General features: G+C 56.3%; 1 protein-coding gene across 3 annotated transcripts in view; it reads left to right on the top strand.

Annotated features, from left to right (window-relative positions):
* Window positions 1-16,749, top strand: part of FRMD5 (FERM domain containing 5) — an 89,146-nt gene that overhangs the window by 50,263 nt on the left and 22,134 nt on the right. The gene's annotated exons all lie outside the window — the stretch shown is intronic.

The following is a 16,749-nucleotide window of genomic DNA, read 5'->3' as shown; positions in this document are numbered from 1 at the left end:
GGGGGTGACAGTGACGGGGGGGCTGGCATCGGGTGCAGCATCGCCTGCCGGGTGCCCGCTCTGGGCTCGGGAGGACCTGAAATCCCCTGACATGTTTTCTGCAAAATACCAAGGCGCTGTGTCCTGTGGGTGTTTTCGGGGGAAGATGTCAACCCACATCACCATTCCCCAAATCACGTTACCGAGAGAATGGGTTTTTTGCCCTCTCGGGTTAATCAGAAAAGGTCGTGTGTGACACTGGCATGTGACTGGGAGGACAGAGGCCTTTTGGGGTCTTCTCTTTAAAAATAGCAGCAGCTGAGCAATGCCCCGTTCCCTTGCAGCTGGAAATGTCCCACAAGAGCTCTGGGCTTGGCTCAAGCAGGGCATGGGCTGTGCCACCCAGGGGGGCTGTGAGGGACAAGCAGGATGGCATCTTGCAGACCCCTGTGTCCGCAGCTCGTCCCTGGAGCAGAGCCACCAGCCCCAAGGACACGTGGAGGGTAAGAGGGGCTGTGCAGTGCCCTGCAGACCACAGGGGCTCCTCCATGGCTGAAGGGCGGCCTGAGCGATGCTGTGGGGCTGCTTGGGGGTCCCCGAGCCCCCCAGGGAGGGGACTGCGGTGTCCTCTAGGGAGCTACTGGGAAGTGCCATGAATGATGCTCGGCATCTCTGGGGGTTTGTCCCTGGACCTGGCAGGAGCCTGTGGAGGTTCCAGATGGGGCACCAGCATGAGCCAGTTCTGACCATCTCTCTGGACAGTTTGGGGTGGGTTTTCCAGGGAGCCTGTTCCCTGCAGGAGTCTGTTGCCCCGGAGCACCCTTCTCCTGGTGCCCATCACCAGGACGCTGCCTTGTCCGGGCTGGGGCGGTGGAGAGGGGGCGATGGTTGATGGCTGTTGTTCACCAGCGCCACCTTCTTCCCAGCAAGGTCCGAAGTCCAGGTTGTCTTCAGAGGCTCCGATTTGCAGAAGAAAGCAGGGAGAGACGAGAGTCAGCGTCAAAGGTCAACATTCATTTCAGCAAGAGCTTTTGTTGGGTCCCAGGTGAAACCAGAAAATTTGCATTTAAATGAATATGTATTTTGAGACATTAAACCCACAGGCAAAATAGAGGCCTTGCTGAGATGACAAATGCATCTCTTCTCCTGCCTGTTCCTGATGTTATGCCAACCAGCCTTTAGAAATAAAACGGCTAAAGCAGTTTTTCTTCCTTTTCTTTTCTGAAAACCACAGCCTGCTGTAAATACTTGATGTGGACATGAGCTACCGAAACTTTAAATGATGAAAGAAAAGAATTGGTGGATTTACAGGGGGACGTGTGCGATGTGTGGAGAATGGAGCTGCTCTGCAGTTCCAGATCAGCTTCTCTTTCATCCTAAAATCCTAGTAAATAGAGAAAAAATTGTTTGGGGGGGGGGGTGAGGGGGAGGAAAGTCAGCTCTGGGTGACCTGTGAAGAGCTGAGCCGGGGCTTTTCACTCCCGGTGGGTGCTGGGCTGGTGTCAGGCGTCTCCTCAGGCATTGGGGAGATGAGAGCTGACCTGTCACTGTGGTGTCTGTTGGGGTGTCAAAGGGCTACCGGGGCCACTGGCCAGGCTTTGCCGGGGGAGGCAGCGGGCAGTGGTCCCACGCAAACCAGAGCGGGTCTGCGGAGGAGTGGGCACTGTAAAACGAACAGTTACGGGGCTCCGCCACTGCTACAGGTTCTTGTCTGAACGCATTTCCTCTCAGGCTTCCGATGAATAAAACAGGGCTCTTTGCTGTGCTCTGAAGTCGACACCCAGCTGCTCAACAAGCTTGTAAAGCGTTTAGTTGAGGAGCAGAGCTGTGATCAAATGTGCCTGCTGTCTCTGCTCACGTGCTCCCGGGACCCACAGCTGGAGAGAGTTGCCCCCTGCCTGCATCTCCTGGCCACGGCTTTGGGGGAAAAGGGGCCGGTGCTGGTGCCCTTCCCTTGGAGGGGTCTTGCTTTGTGCACGCTGCCGGCCAGCGCTGCCCACCCGTGCCAGGTGCCGTGGGGCTGGCTGCCCTGCTGCATCCCTGCAGGGACACAGCCCTCGGTCCCTCCGAGGCGATGCTGGGGGAAGATTCCCCATCCAGAAGTCTCTCCGCTTTGTTGTTTTAAGCCCCAGTGCTGTGCGGCAGTGCCTGCGAGAGCTGCCCCGGCTGCCCTCGGCCAAGCCATCCTTGGTGGTGGCAATGGGGATGAGCATGTTTGCGTTATCCCATCCCAATCCCCCCAGATGGGGGTCGCTGAGCAAAGCGTCCCTGGCTTGGGGAAGGGGAGAGGGGACCAGGCAGTGGCTGTTGCTGTGGGACAGTGGCTCCTGGAGCTGCTTCCCTGGTGCCCGCGGTGTCCCTGCTCAACAAGGGGCTGTCCCAGCACAGACCGATGCTGGCACAGCTGTCCCTGAGCCCCTGTTTTTTGGGAAGAGGGCTCACAGCAGTGTTTTCCCCCAATTAATGCTTTTCCAGCCCCATGAGGGTCTTCTCTCCCCAAGGACAAGAGATTGTGGGTACCCTTTGCACAGCACCCGGCGTGTTAGCTAAGGTTTATTCCATGGTGTTATTGGGGAGATAACACTGTCCTCGTGGAGTTTTCATCACGCGATGCTTGTGTCTGTGTCTCATTTTCTGCTGAAGGCAGAGCCAGATTTATTGGGAGGCTTCTGCTCTCTGTCCCTCTATTAGTGTGGATCATTTACACCCTAAAATGGCTCTCCTCCCTCTCCCTAGGAAGTCACCTTTTGGGAGGATTAACAGTCTTTGCAGTCAAGTGATATCCGTGGTTATAAAAAAAAAAAAGAAGAAAGCCATCTTTGTTAATATTCAGTGAGCAACACGGTGTCTCCGAGGACAAAGATCTTCCCATCGCTGGGTAAATCAGAGTTCATTATCATGTTAATCTGGCTGATTACAGTCTCCCAAAAGGATTCCACATATGGTCATTTCTGTAGCACAAATAAGATCTGTTTTGCCTTAATGACAAGGCTTGTGCTCCTCGCTTCCTTGCCTGACAATCTTTATTCTTGAGGTGCAGTTCAGGGAGATTTAAATATTAATTGCTTTTGGACCTGCTCTTAGTTTTGATTCTGAATTGGGGTTTTGAATTTCTACCTCGTGTTTGGATTTGGGATTTGCCCTTATTTTTGTTTTATGTTGATTCTGTCTTATTTTAGTTTTCTGTTTTAAGTCTCTGGGAGCATGAGCTGTATCCCTTCCCCTCCAGCCGGGATACTGCGCAGACCCCAGGTTTCCCGGATTTTCTAGGAAATCATTTTGGGAGACCTTGGCATTGGGCTCTGGAGCAGTGGGGCCACGTCTGGCCCGTGGGCTTCTCTGCTCGCTCAGACACATACGGACGCTGCTGGCCCTGGGCTTTGCTCTGACACCTCACACCAAATCATTCCAGCAGCTTCCACAGCGATGGCAAGGGTTTGGGGACACCTGTGGAGCACATACAAATTAAACGGCTTGTTCCATCTTCCTGGGCACACTGGGATGCTCAGGCTTGCCCGGGACATGATGCTGGAGCGTTGGTGCAGGGACCCCTAGGGTGGGGGGGGTTTGGGGGCCGCACGCTCGGGGAGCAGCGGGGATGATGGAGGGAAGGGTGAAGGAGGAGCTCGGCTGGGCTGTGGCTTCACTAGGAGTTACTGCAGCTCTCGCCCTGGGTTCCTTCCAGCGCCTCACTTCGCTTTCATGAAAAGTAAATTTTTTATGAACCATTTATACTTTTCTTTCTTTTCTCCCATGAGCTTTTTGCTGCGTTCAGCTGCTGGAAGAGAAGCGAGCTCCTCGGCAGGAACGTTGCCAAGAAAACCGAAGGTGCCTGGTTGTGACTAGCGCACACCGAGTTTCATTTTTGGTGTTTGGTTTGTTATATTTTTCCTCGGCTGTGCGTGCCGAGTAGCACTGACCACAAAGTGCAGGGCTCTTACCAACAAGGTGTGGGACAGGATGCTGCTGGGAAAGGGGGATTCCCCCTGGGACCTTCCAAATCCCGGTCCCTCTGTCGGGCAGGACCCCGGCTCTGACAGCAGCTCAGGGCTGCCTTGGGTCCCCAGGGGCTTTCACAGCATCTCTGTGCTGTCTGAGGGCTTCAGGGGCACAAAGGGGAGGGGGCTGCGTAGCACAGCCGATGCCATTGCTGTCCTTTCCCCTCTAAGCAGCTTCTCGGGCTCATAAGGTCTGACCCAGCTTTGCTGGAGTTAGAGGATGCTGAGCCGGAGATCAGTTTGAGCATCCCATGGGAATATGGGGCTCAGGTCCCAGGGGTGGTTACCGGTTTGCACAGGAACCAGAGCTGCTCCGCAGCCAGCGTGGCTCCGGGTACAGATGCCAAGGTTCAGGGACAGCAGTGTTGACACCAGCCAGGTGGCATCTAACACGGCTTTGCAGACCAGAGGTGCCCCAGGCTTTGGTTGCTCCTCATTTGGGTTTGGAAATGCAGCCATCCCGTTTGCAGGAGGAAAACCAGGCAGCTCCGCCGTTCCCTGGGCGATGCAGCCGTTGCAAGTGAAGCTGTTGCTGGAGCATTTTCAGTTCTATGTGCCCCAAAGAGCAGGACTTGCCTTAAAAGTATCTTCCTTGTGTGCAGCAAGTAGGACTGACTTTGTGACAAGGCAATATTCATCACTGGATGATTACTGTGAAGGTGTTTATTAGCCTCTAAATAATATATACCAGAATTAGTTGCACCAAGAATATTTTGTGTGCTGAGGGGAGCAGCGTGCCAATTTAAACAAGAGCACGCGTGGAGCCTCTCCAAGCCTGCATGGATGAAAAAAAGTGAGTTTGAGTTATTGGAAAAACCAATTTGGTTTTATGGAGAGAGGTTTTTCAGTGCCTCTAAATTATAGACTTATAAATTCTAAATTTAATTCATAAAAGTTACACTGTAGCAAAATGTAGGGTGACATGTCATCAGTCACTGGGACTTAACGTATGGATCGCTGGAGAGCTGCCTTGGGAGCTGGAGGATGCTCTGTGCATCCTCGGGAGGGCTCAGTGGCAGGACCTGGGCTGGTGCCAGCCAGGATTTTGTCACCCCAGGTCGTCTTTAGCAGACGGGGACATCCTGCCTTGGGCCGACTGATGTTGGGATGGATGGAGGAAATTATGTTCCTGGTGATGCTGGGGCTCCAGGTAACCCCACGGGTGGTTGGGATAAACAAGGAAAAACAGTTTCTTGCCTTAAATGAGCCAGGCTAGACGATTCTTCACAAAATCAGACGTTGGTACCTTGGGGTCTGCAGAGCAGAGGCTTTTTTCTTACCCCCAAACCCTCGTGTTTGTGTTTTCCATTGACTTGTTGCGCACCGGCATGCTCTGAAGCCCTCCTATATGAGTGTGGCTGCAGATGTCACAGGGGATGGGATCGCTGTTAATCGGTATGAACTTCCCCTGCAGATATCACCGGCTGGGGGCTCTGGCAAAGAGAGCCTTTCCCTGCCCTGGGTTTCCTTTGCAGAAAGGGGGCTGCTGGAGACCTGAAGCACAGCTTGGATTCCTTCTGAAAAATTCCCTGCTTGACATCAGTCATTAAAGCTGGCTGTGGAATAGCCCCAGGCAGAAATATGGCCCCTCGTGGTGGGGTTGTTGGGAGAGGTGATGGGTTGAGGGTGTCCCACTGGGGGGGTCCCCTCTGCTCCTCTGCTGGTGGGTCCTTCCCTGCCACCCCCCCGGTGCCCTGCAGCCGGGCTGGCACCACGCTGACCACCTGGAAACTGCCGGTGACTGCAGGGCTTGTCGGCATAATATTTCAAAAATACATTTTTTTTCTCCCCCCTTTATTTTTTTTTTAAATCCTCTGTATTTAATACATGATAAATATTTGAATGGTGTGAAACTCGCTGTTCTGGCAGAAACTCGTGTCGTGCTCGTTCTCAACGGTGACTCACTGAGGAATGTTTGACTGCGAGAACAGCAAACAGATGGCCCTGTCGCCGGCACCCAGGATGGGAGCCTGAGGGGGAGAGGTGTCCCGTGGAACTGCTGGGTTTATTTTGGTTTGGTGGCTGCTGGCCGCCCTGTCCCCACCGCTTGGGCTCTGGTGTGCACTGGCAGCCCTGCTCGGGACAGAGTCCTGCCCTGAGAGCGGCTCCAGTGCCTCCATCCCTGCCTTCCCAAGGAGCTGGAGCATGTGGATCCTGCTCCTTGCTGAGAAATGCTGGGGCTGTGGGGATTGTGCCCACAGAGCTGTGGTGCTGGTGTCACACTGGGCTTTGTGGGGTTCGGGGAAGGGACAGAGCAAGTTTTGCCAAGCTGTCAGGAAACCTTCCTCCTCAAATGAGGAGATAAAACCTCATTGGATGCAGCAGCGAGGTGTGGACAGTTATGCGAGGCTGGCATGGTCCAGGAGGAAAAATTCCCTGATTATGATTTAAGATTTAAAAAATGTGCTAAACTGCTGTCCCAAAGTGGATTCTTTCCTAAATGGGGGCGTAAGCAGCATCAGCGGCTGGAATTCAGTGATGGAGAGCTGTGAAGGGCCTCTCACGTGCATGTCAAAGGGTTTTAAAAACCTGCTTGTGGATTAAACCAAGGAATCGATAATCTGGAGTTTAAGGCTTGGAGAGCCACTTCATTAGTAACTTTCTTTCTCTAAAGCTTTATAAACTTGTGGAGCAAAGTGCCCTGCTGAGTCTCGGAGACAGAAATTACTGTGTCAGCTAGGGAGAAGGATTACAGATAACAGGGAATTAATACTGAAATGCATATGCTATAAATACAGCAGGATTACATTCCAGTGTTATGTAAAACCCCTTTTCCCTCACTCCAGGTCTCCTCGGGTGGGCAGGTAGCCGTGGGCTCGGGCAGCACATCCCCGTGGGCTGCAGCCTGGGGGGGAGCTGGTGGGAGTTGGGGCTTTCGGGGCACAATTCTGCATTTCCCACTTTGCTGCCTGCTCGCAGCTGCCATTTGCTCCTCGGGCGACTCTGCTCCTGTTACCGCCTTTGCTGAAAGGGATTTTTTTCGTGTGTGTTTCTTGGAGATATGTTCATTTGGCACATGTGAAAACGCTTGGTGGCCCAGGGCAGGGTGGACTTGCTCCGTTCTGCTGCATCCCCAGCAGCTCCCTGTTGGGGGCTGGTGCTCCTCGGGGTCTGTGTGTCCCTGTTCCTACCCCTCCCCAGTCCCCTCCATGGCCTTTCGTCCTCCTTTTCCCCTGCGCTGGGGCTCCCTCTGGAAGCTGTCTGTGGTGTCCCGCCAAGAAAAATCATTCCCCTCTCACCCCTCTGTCCCTTCCCAGTCACTGCGGTGAGGCTGGCATCACTGCGGCAACTGGGTACCAGCCTGGGGCTTGGAGATTTGGCTGGAAATAGCCGTGCTCCCCCCTCTGCTCCCTACTGCACCGTGCTGCCTGGGGCTCATCCCCTGCTGGGCCTTCTCAGAAACCAGGGGACTGTTCCTGGAGTGGCCCCTCACCGCTCTTCTCAAGTCCTGGCTTCTCTGGTAGCTCCGAGAGCATCTTCCTGGGGGCTTTCTGTGATGCTGAGGCTCCCTGGTGTTGCTTGGTCACTTCTGGAAGCAGGGTTTAAGCTCCTGCCACAGCACGCTCGGGCACAGCAGGCTTTTGCTGAGCTCTGGCCACTGGCTGGGTTCTCCGTGGGCTGGAGTTGGGGGTGTCTTGGGCAGGGGGGGTGTCCCCGCTCCCTTCCTTGCCATGATGGGGTCCTGGGTGGGCACCTGGTGCCCTGCTTATGTAGAGCATCAGCTGGTGCAATAGCGGTGAAATAGCCAATAATAATAATGCTTCTTTCTGTGGCAACGGAGCAGGGGACAGGGCAGGTCTCAGCTCCTGCGCAGGAGCAGCGGATGGTGTGAGAGCTGTATGGTCCCCTGCCCTCCCCCTCGGGGTCACCCAGCCCACGTTGGTGGCCCCAACATCAGGGGTCACCCCAACATCAGGGACCCTCTGGGCTGGTGCTGAGGCTGCTCCTGATGCCCACAGCCCCTCCTGAGTGGCACGGGGACAGAGGGGCCATCGCAGGTCACGCACCCCCTTGGAGTGCTCTGCTCCAGGCATAGTCACAGATTTCTCAGCTGCTGCTTCCCTCTCTGCAAATAAATATTCTCGGGCATGCTTTTGCCCGTTTCCTCCTCGTGCCATAGCTGGGATGAGGTGCTGGGTTACTGTGAGGGCTGAGAGCTTTCAGCTGGAAGGACTGTGCCCTGCCTGCAAACCAAGCATTCACTATGAACTCTGTCCGAGGGATGATAAATCCCAGGCTCGTACAGCACAATGCTGAATTTTGAAAATGAAGCATTTAAACCACAATATTGCAATCAAATTGCTAGCGAAAATCTCTTCATGTTGGCAGCGGAGCTGGTGGGTCTTTGATCTCTCCCAGCTCAGATGTTGCTGCCAAAGGGACTTAAGCTTAAACTTCACTTTGTAAAATAGACTTTTTTTGACAGTTTCCTTTAAAAAAATAATCTTCTCCTAAGCTCAGGAAGCAGGGAGGAATGGCCAGCTCCACAATGAGATTTCCAAACCAAATAGTGCAGAAAGGAGCTGCTTTCAACGGCTGCTATTTCTTCCCTAAACCCTGTGCTTAATCCGCAGGGCGGCGCGGGAGGAGGAACGTTGCGGTGGGGCCGGGGGTCTGGCAGGGTCGGGTTGGGGCTGGCGGTGGCTGATGCTGATCTGGGCGAGCAGCCTTTTCCTGTAGCCCCGGGGCCGGTTGGGGTCCCATCGTCTTGGGGTGCCACTGCTGGCCGTGTCCTGGCAGGAGAGCCGGGACAGCGGTGGCTCTCTGCAAATGGATGCTCTGCTGATGTGAGAGCTAACCCTGTGGGTTGCAAAGCCCCGGTGGCCCCCCTTCAGCCCAGCTCCTGCTCCTCTCCAGCCCTTTTGGCCATGTCCGTGGAGCAGATCCAGCCCTCCCCAGGCAGGGGGGTGGTGAGCTCGGTCAGACTCTGAACCCCCTTTCTGCCCTGGCTCGGTGCAGCCGCCTGGCATCGCTGGAGCCACAGAGGAGAAGTGCCCACCAGCTTGCATGGAAGGAAATGCAGAATTATTACAGAGGAGGGAAGAGGGAATCTGTTATTACGCAGTTTGGAGCCGTCTCAGATGATTCTCTGGGGTGGGTGACTGGGTTGAGGTACAGCAGAGCTGTCACTGCTGCTCCCCAGCGTTCCCCAGCTTTGAACTCCTCTGGGCATCCGACCTGTTCCTCTGCCCCTGCGCTCGGGGAGATGCAGGATGCCCCCCAGCTTCTGCTGACGTGCTTTTCTTTTTCCCCTGGCAGAGGGAGAAGGCTCCCAGCTCCCCCAGCCCCTCTGCAGCGTGCTGGTTGTGGGAACTGCTTCCCGGGAGCTTCCCTGCCACACAAGGCGTGCCTTGTGGCTGCTTCAGTAATGCAAATGATCCCCTGCTTTTTTCTTTCACTCTGCAGTGAGCACCTTTCCAGCGTCTCCCCATGATTGTCTCCTGCTCTTCTACCTTGCTAAGCCTTGGCTGTGAAGTGAAGGGGGTGGTTGGGGGGATCGGCGTCTCTCCATAGCCCCCTGTGCTCTGCTGGGCTGCTCCACCACCACCACCATCTCCTCCCTGGGACCGGCCCTTCCTCCAGATCTGGGCTCCTGGCTGGGGCAGGACTTCACAAGGAGGACTGGGAAGCATGAGCCCATCTGGTTTGGTGCAGGGTCAGAAGCTGTTCCTTATCTCGGAGCAGAGTTTTGCGGTGCGAGCACACTGAAGGAGAAGGGAAGAACCTGCTGGGGGATTCCAGAGATGTCCCACGCCAAGAGACCTCTGGGCTTAGCAACGCTCGAGTGAGTACGTGGTACCCAGCCCTCACCTTCCCCTTGTGAGAAGCACATTTAAGGTTGGCCGATGGGTTTTTTCCAGCAGATGTATCGTTGTGCCGTCCCTGGGGCCATCGGCAGGAACTGGCAGGCTGCAGGAAGGCGCCAGGCTGGTAAAGGGGCTGGTTGTGCTCAGCTTCATCATGGAAACTGGCCTTGCTGGCCTGGTGTTGGCCCTGGAGGTGGCAGGTTTGGTGGCAGTGGTGCTGGGGCTGTGGTGGGGACCTTACCCTTCTATATCTCTTTGGGCTCGGTGCCGCGTGGTACCCGGTTAAGAAGCTGGAGTGAAACAAAACCATCATGGCACGTGATAAATGGTTCAAAAGAACCAACTGTGCTACCGGTATCTAAAAGCAAAGCTTTTGGAGAGACCTGGGCATCATCCTGCGATGCAGAGCCGTCTCTTCCACAAGTTCACAGCGCTGGAGCACATGGAAGTGCTGCTGGAGAGCTGCTGTGCTCAGCAGGACGAGGAACGCTCCTGCCTAAAGCCAGACACACCATTCGTTTTCAGATGAGCTACTATTTTTAAATATATCTCCCTTCACTTTTTTCTTTTTTTTTTTTTTTGGCTGTGGATGACCCTAATTTTGGCTGAGTAGCTTAGAGAAGCTGAGAATGCAAGGTTAGTTTAATCTTCTTAAAGTTTAAAAATCATCTGGGATTCTTCTGTTTGATAGTGCCGGAGGCGCTTATCTCCCCGCAGAAACCTTGTTTCTGTTTTCACAGGACGTCGTTCAAAAGCGCTTTTGCAGAAATGGGTGCCAGATCTCGGCGTTCTACACTTTTCATCTTCTGAAACTTTAGAGATGCTCCTGCTCGGCACGGGGAGGCGCTCGGGGGTGAGGAGCCACCGTGCTGGGCTGGTGGCATCCTTGCTGCCTTCCTGCAGGTCCAGGGCCAGATGGGTCCCAGCTGAAGTTTGGAAAAATCTGGAAAATCCCTGTCGCATCTCCCTGCCATCAGTGCAGCGCTGTCTTTCTGTCCCCTCTTAAAAGGGATGATAAAACTCCCTGGAAGAGCTCCTTCCCAAGGCCCCTGTTGAACCCGTCTCCTCCCCGAGCAGAGAGCAGTAAATCTCTGTGTGAAGCTGTTGCTGATGTGTTGATGCTCCTCAGGTACCTCATGAAGATGCTATGGGGCTGGATGGCCCTGAAGGGCTCTGAGGAGCCACAGCACCCTTGGTGACGGGCTCCCGGAGCCAGCCCTGCTCCTCTCCCGGAGCAGCCTTCCCTTCCCAGGGTTTGTCCCACAGCCAGCTCCACTCCCCTGCAGGAAGGAGCCCCCCGGACTGACCAGGGTGGCAGGAGGGTCTTGTGCCCAGGCAGCCACCGTGCCATGGATGGTGGCCCGTGAACAGCAACGTGTGTGTGGGGCTGGATGGCCACAGCGTGTCCCCAGGGGACCTTTGCTCATGTCACCCAAGGGCTCGGGGCAGAGAGCTCCTGCAGCTGCTGTCGGGAACACACAGGGCTGTGTCTCAAGGGAATGCGTGCCCCTGAGCCCTTCCAGCCCCAAGGCAGTCTTGTCCTGAGTTTGTCCCCAAACACCCCGCCGCTGCTGCCCCAAGGAGCTCAGCCGCTCTGCAGACTCCCACAGGGCTGTGGGTGGGGGCACTGGGATGTGCTCGGGGCTCCAGAGGGATCTCCGTGGATCCGGTCCCAGCACCCACAGCCACTGTCAGGCCCGAGGGAGGATGCAGGGGCTGAGCTGAGGGGGGTCGGGGCCCCCCAGGAGCATCGCCCCGTGCTACCCTGCAGCGCTGAAACCCTTGGGGCTTCGCCCGTCCTCCGGGGCGATGCGTGGTGCGTCTGCGGGGACCGTCACAGAAAAATGCAGCTCTGCAACTTTCTGCCTGTGCCGTAGCGCAGCCTTCTGTGAGCACGGCACGTCTGCGGCTCAGAGCAGGCGAAATTGGGGTCTGTTACCCATGGGAACCCTGGGGTGCGGTGCGTCAGCAGCGACTGGCAGCCCCCCTCAGCCCCTGTGCTGCCTCCACAGCCCCGGCCTCCCCCCGGGGACCCTCCTCATCCTCCCGCTCAATCACACAACTGAGATTAGTAACGGCAGCGCGCCGCCCTGCAGCCGGGACGTGATTACCTGCAGTTCCTCAAGTATTTATGTGTAACAGAAGTTTAATACAGAGAAAAGTCCCCAGGAACTGTTAGGATTCAGCAGCGCGTTCCTTTGCATGGTGCGTGCCAGCCCGGCGTGCGCCGGCCCCCCCCGGCAGTCATCTCTCCGTTAGGCAGCCGTGCCCTGAAAGGCCGACCTCAAAAGCTCTCAAACCCTAAGACAGATATGTGTCTTATTTTATAAGAACATATAAAGATCAAAACAGAATATTTAAGCTGATATTATGCAATAGACAGCTCTTTTAAGTTGTGATTTGTAAAGACAGTTCAGATAATTTCCTGAAAGCCATACTCATAATGATTAATTTAGAATATGTTTAATTCAAGTTAGAGAGATCAAAGGGACAGCGTTTCCCCCTGTAACGCCATTTGCATCTTTACGGTTTCCCCATATTCCATTGGACTGGGGGGGGGTGGCTGGTTTGTCTTGGGCTGTGATTTCTCTGTGCTAAAACTGCAGAGAAAAGGGTTATGCAGACGCTGCTGCTCACATCGGGCACGGACAGGGAGAAGAGCCCAGGGCAAATCCCTGCCGAACTGGCTGCGGGGGGTGAGGAGGGGGGTGATGCTGGGGGAGGTGAAGGCGTCCCCTCTGCTCTTGTCGCCCGGCTGGAGAGGTTCGTGCTTCTGCAGCTTTCTCTGGCGCTTTCCATGAGCGTTGGGTGTAGGAGCCTTTCCCGAGCGTGACCATTGGGTTCGTGTGAGGGGGACGGAGCCCAGCCCGGCGTGTGGGGCTGGGGCAGGGTCCCGGGGGAGCCCCCAGATGTGCCACCACAGCTGGCAGCAGAGGGACGAGGGGGGTGCAGGTGCAGTGGCAGCTGCTGCCGATATAACAGCCCCTCAGCGCTAATTTGGAATAATTTACCAGTACATCTTTATTTATGCAACCACGATTTCTGTTGTACGGTCGGTTGTTTTAACCTCTGCGGCTGCATCCAGTGTCTCTTTAGTTCAGCCTGTGAAGTAATCTTTTCTAGGGGAAGAAAATAAAACCAGCATTTACTACTGTTTTCCATATAATTCAGGAGGAGGTCCAGTCTTCCTCACGCCTGGAGCAGCGGTCGGTTACGTGGCGCCTGATGGCGAGCAGGGCTGGGCTGCTGTTCCACTGCCCGGGAGACGCTGCCGCTTCTCTCTTGACAAGAGAGACACAAGCTCCGTGTTGCCGCTTCCGTTCCCTTTGAAAAAAAAAGATGAATATTGTTTAATGCAAGAACAATAAGGTGCTCTAAGACAGGAGAAGAGATTTGGATTTTGGCAGGTTGTGTTGTTCTTTTCCGTTCTGTGCCCTTGTGCCTGCGCGGGGGCACAGCCTGTACCGGGCGGTGGTTGTGTGTGACAGTGATGGATGATGCGCCCAGAGACCCAATTAGCCTATTAATAAAGCACAATCTGGGCCACACTTCTCCAAGCTCCGCACCTAAATCTGTATTCAGGCTCAGGAATGAACGGCCTCGTTTCCCGAGTGGGTGCCGGTGAAGGTCTGGTTTGGGGGTGGGAAGCGGGGGGGACGCTGCAGCCGCAGGGACCTGGCCCAGGGCCAGCCACGTCTGCCTTCCCCGCCTGGGGAATGGGCACATCTGCCCATTCCCAGCTCATTAAATGAGCGTCTCTGCGCTGGGGGGGGTGCGGGACAAGGTGGGCTCCCGGGGAACGGGGGCTTTGCCAGCCCAAGGAGTCACCTTTGGCTCAGGTTGTGCTCAAACTCCAGGTTTCTGGTCCTTGAGCAATGGAAAAGGGGACATGGCCGGTGCGGGTGGCCCTGGGGTCTCTCCTGCTCCCCATGCGTCTGCTGTCCCCACCGTGGACTGGCATCTCGTCCCCTGGGGTGGTCCGAGGATGCTTCCCGAGCGTGGGGCAGCACCGGGGTGGCCGTGCCCATGGGCTGGGCAGGAGCTGCTGTGTGGGGGCCCATCCTGTGTGGCCACAAGTCATCGAAGCCTCGTGGGGCTGGTGCCCAGCCTGTGACTTCTCCAGCGGGTCCGTGGCTGTGGGGCTGCCACAAACACCGCTGGCCTGTGCGGCTTGGGGGGGCAACCAGCACCATCATCCTAGCCCGGCGAGGGTCCAGCGTGCAGGGCATCCTGCGGCCGGCAGCAGCTGAAACGGGAGTTTCGATATCTGTGTACGGAAATGGGAATCTTTCATTTTTTCCAGTGCTGGAGGCGTTTGGACACCACGGCAGGGGTAAGGAGCAGCTTTGCTGTTCATCCCGGGGGGGGGGAGCCGGGGAGGGATGCAGGAGAGGAGAGCAGGCAGAGACAGCTCCTGACGTTTTAGCTCTGAGCTGTCAGAGCGTGGATCCCGCGGGCTGGCAGGGCTCACTGCCTGCGGGGAGCTGGGTCGGTTTGTGGTCTCAGCATCTCCCGGGGCCGGGGGTGGGTCTGGCAGCACCGCTGCCTGCTTAGCTCCAGCCCGGCTCCCGGCCACGCTGCCTGGCTTCAACACCCTGCCTTCTGCTGTGCAGCCGTCAGGGCATAAGGATCCACCCTTGGCTGCATCCCAAACCGATCCCAGCCAACACCTTTGCCACAGGAGGCTTTTTAAGACCTGACCTAAGCTTGGCTGATGCCTGAGTGAGTCCCACCCCGGTCTGCGAGCGAGGGGGGAAGGAGGGGAGAGCAGGGGCTCGCTCCCGAGATGTGTAGATCAGCCCATGCTTGGGACAGCCCTGGAGGGGTGGGACACTGAGGCTGCAGGGATGAACCTCGGGGGCAGCCCATGGATCCTCTCCCTTGCCTGCAGGTGTTTTGGCGAGACGGCTGTGCCCATGCCGTGAGCACGGAGCTCCAGGAGATGGAGATGGTGGAGCAAGGGGAGGGCTGGGGTACAACCCCAATGGCACCGGCCCCGGGGCAGAGGGTTGGGGCCCAGTCACCAGCAGGATTTCCAGAGGAGGCTTCATGTCGGCAATCACTTTGAGACCATCGTCTTCTGGGAGCACAGGGCTCAGTGAGCACTCCCTGCCCCTCAGCTGAGCTTTACTGGGCAGCACTGGGGTCTTCCCTCCGCCGGGCACAGGGGCTGTCTGTCCTCCCCCCTCCTTCTGTTCCCTCTGGAGCTGGAGTGGGCACTGCACACCCCGTGTCCCCCCCAGCCCTCTCTGTGCTGCGTGGCCGGTTCCGCTCCCCTGCGGACGTCTGTGACTGCCCAGGATGCTCCATCAGCCGTTGCTGCTGGCCGAGGGCCAGCGCTGCAGCAGCCGGGCTGGCAGGATGGACGGGCTCCCCCACGGCCGATGCGGAGGAAGGGTTTTTCCCCCGGGACCGGGTGACCCTGCTGCAGCCGCAGCTTGCCCGGGAGCCACCGGACCAGTGCCTCCCATCACCTCGTTGCTGCCCTGCTGCCTGCCAGGCTCCGGCACCGGGGGCGAGTCATTTTAGCTGCTGCATAATCCCAGCCTGGACTTTGTGGCTCTCCAAACGAAGCGCTGTTTATTTAAAATGCCAGAGATGTTTATCACACTGTGCCGAGCCCCAGGAACGGGTTAATGCCAGACCGTGGGGTTCCCCTGTTGCAGGGCCTGTGTCTGGGATTGATTACTTGATCAGATAATGCACGTGTTAAATGTGTTTGTCGGGAAACAGAAACCGGTGTTCTGGGAAGGAGGCAGCGGGGGCGGCTGTCAGGAGCTGCCTTTGATCTGCGGAGATGCCGGGATGTAAAGCAGGTCCCCCATCAACTGTGGGTAAAGTGGGTCCCCCATGGATTGCAGGGTAAAGCGTGTCCCCCCATTCCCAGGTCCTTCTGCAGACCCCAGAGCACGGCGGAGGGCAGGCAGCAAGGGGGTGCTGAGGGGCCGGACCCTGCCTGCGCATCCCCTTAACCCCGGGCACCTGGGGCAGAGACAGCGGGGTCCCAACGATTTTACCTCTTCTCCCTCTCTGGCCCCAGGCAAGGGGGTTTCCCAGGGTTGCATCACTCAGTTTAAGCTTTTCAGAAAGAAATAAAATACTGGTTTTGATCCCAAACCTGGCACAGACTGAAGGACCCCGCTCTGAGCAGGCGCTGAGCCCCAGGGGTGAGACCACCGCGGGGGTACGGTTCTGCTCAGCTCGGAGCCCCTGCCCCGGGACGCATCCTGAGCACGGGCTCATGAATTAGGGGGTGCATCTGGGTTCTTGTCCACAAGCAAAGTGTTGCACTGGTCGGTTATAAATTGGATGGAAAATTTTGGAGCAGTTAAATTGCTGCCGTATAATGGGTGCGATACACAGCATTGCACAGCCGTACGCTTGGGCTGGGTAAATCCCATCGCTGATAGATCAGCTCTCCTGGGGGGGCTCTACAGCCCATGGATTCTGGGGAGCAGGGGAAGTGTTGAGCCAGAAGAGCCTCGGTGTAACTCCTTATTCTTCTCGGCTTCCTGACTTCAAACCTTTAGCACGTAGGAAAAGCTTTTCTGGATCAAATAGCGACCATCTTTTTGGCAGAGGGGATGCGCAGCCCGACTCCAGCAGTGACCCCCGCGGCCGGACGAGCTGTGAGTGGGGTCCTGGGTGGCTGTGAGTGGGTGTCACTGGGGTCCCGGGGCCCCTGTCTCTCTTGGGTGCTGCGTCTCCACACCAAAGGCAGGAAGGACCGTGGTGTCCGGGGCCCAGCGCTGCTGGGGAGCAGCTCACAGCACGGAAATTAAGTGTGTGTCTCGGTCTTTGCATCGCTGGAAATTAAATTTTTAATAATTTTGAGATGGATCAGATTTTATAACTATAATACTTTAAAATTCCCCATTAATGTTCAGTCCAGCACTGTCTGTAAGTTGCGCTGGCCCACAGGACCTCATAAAGCTGTGATTGTCGTTGCCCAGGTGCTCCCCCTC

This window comes from Numenius arquata, chromosome 11 (genome assembly GCF_964106895.1).
Source record: "Numenius arquata chromosome 11, bNumArq3.hap1.1, whole genome shotgun sequence".
Lineage (NCBI taxonomy): Eukaryota > Metazoa > Chordata > Aves > Charadriiformes > Scolopacidae > Numenius > Numenius arquata.
The sequence above is the reverse complement of the archived record's forward strand: the minus strand, read 5'-3'. Positions and strand labels throughout refer to the sequence as shown.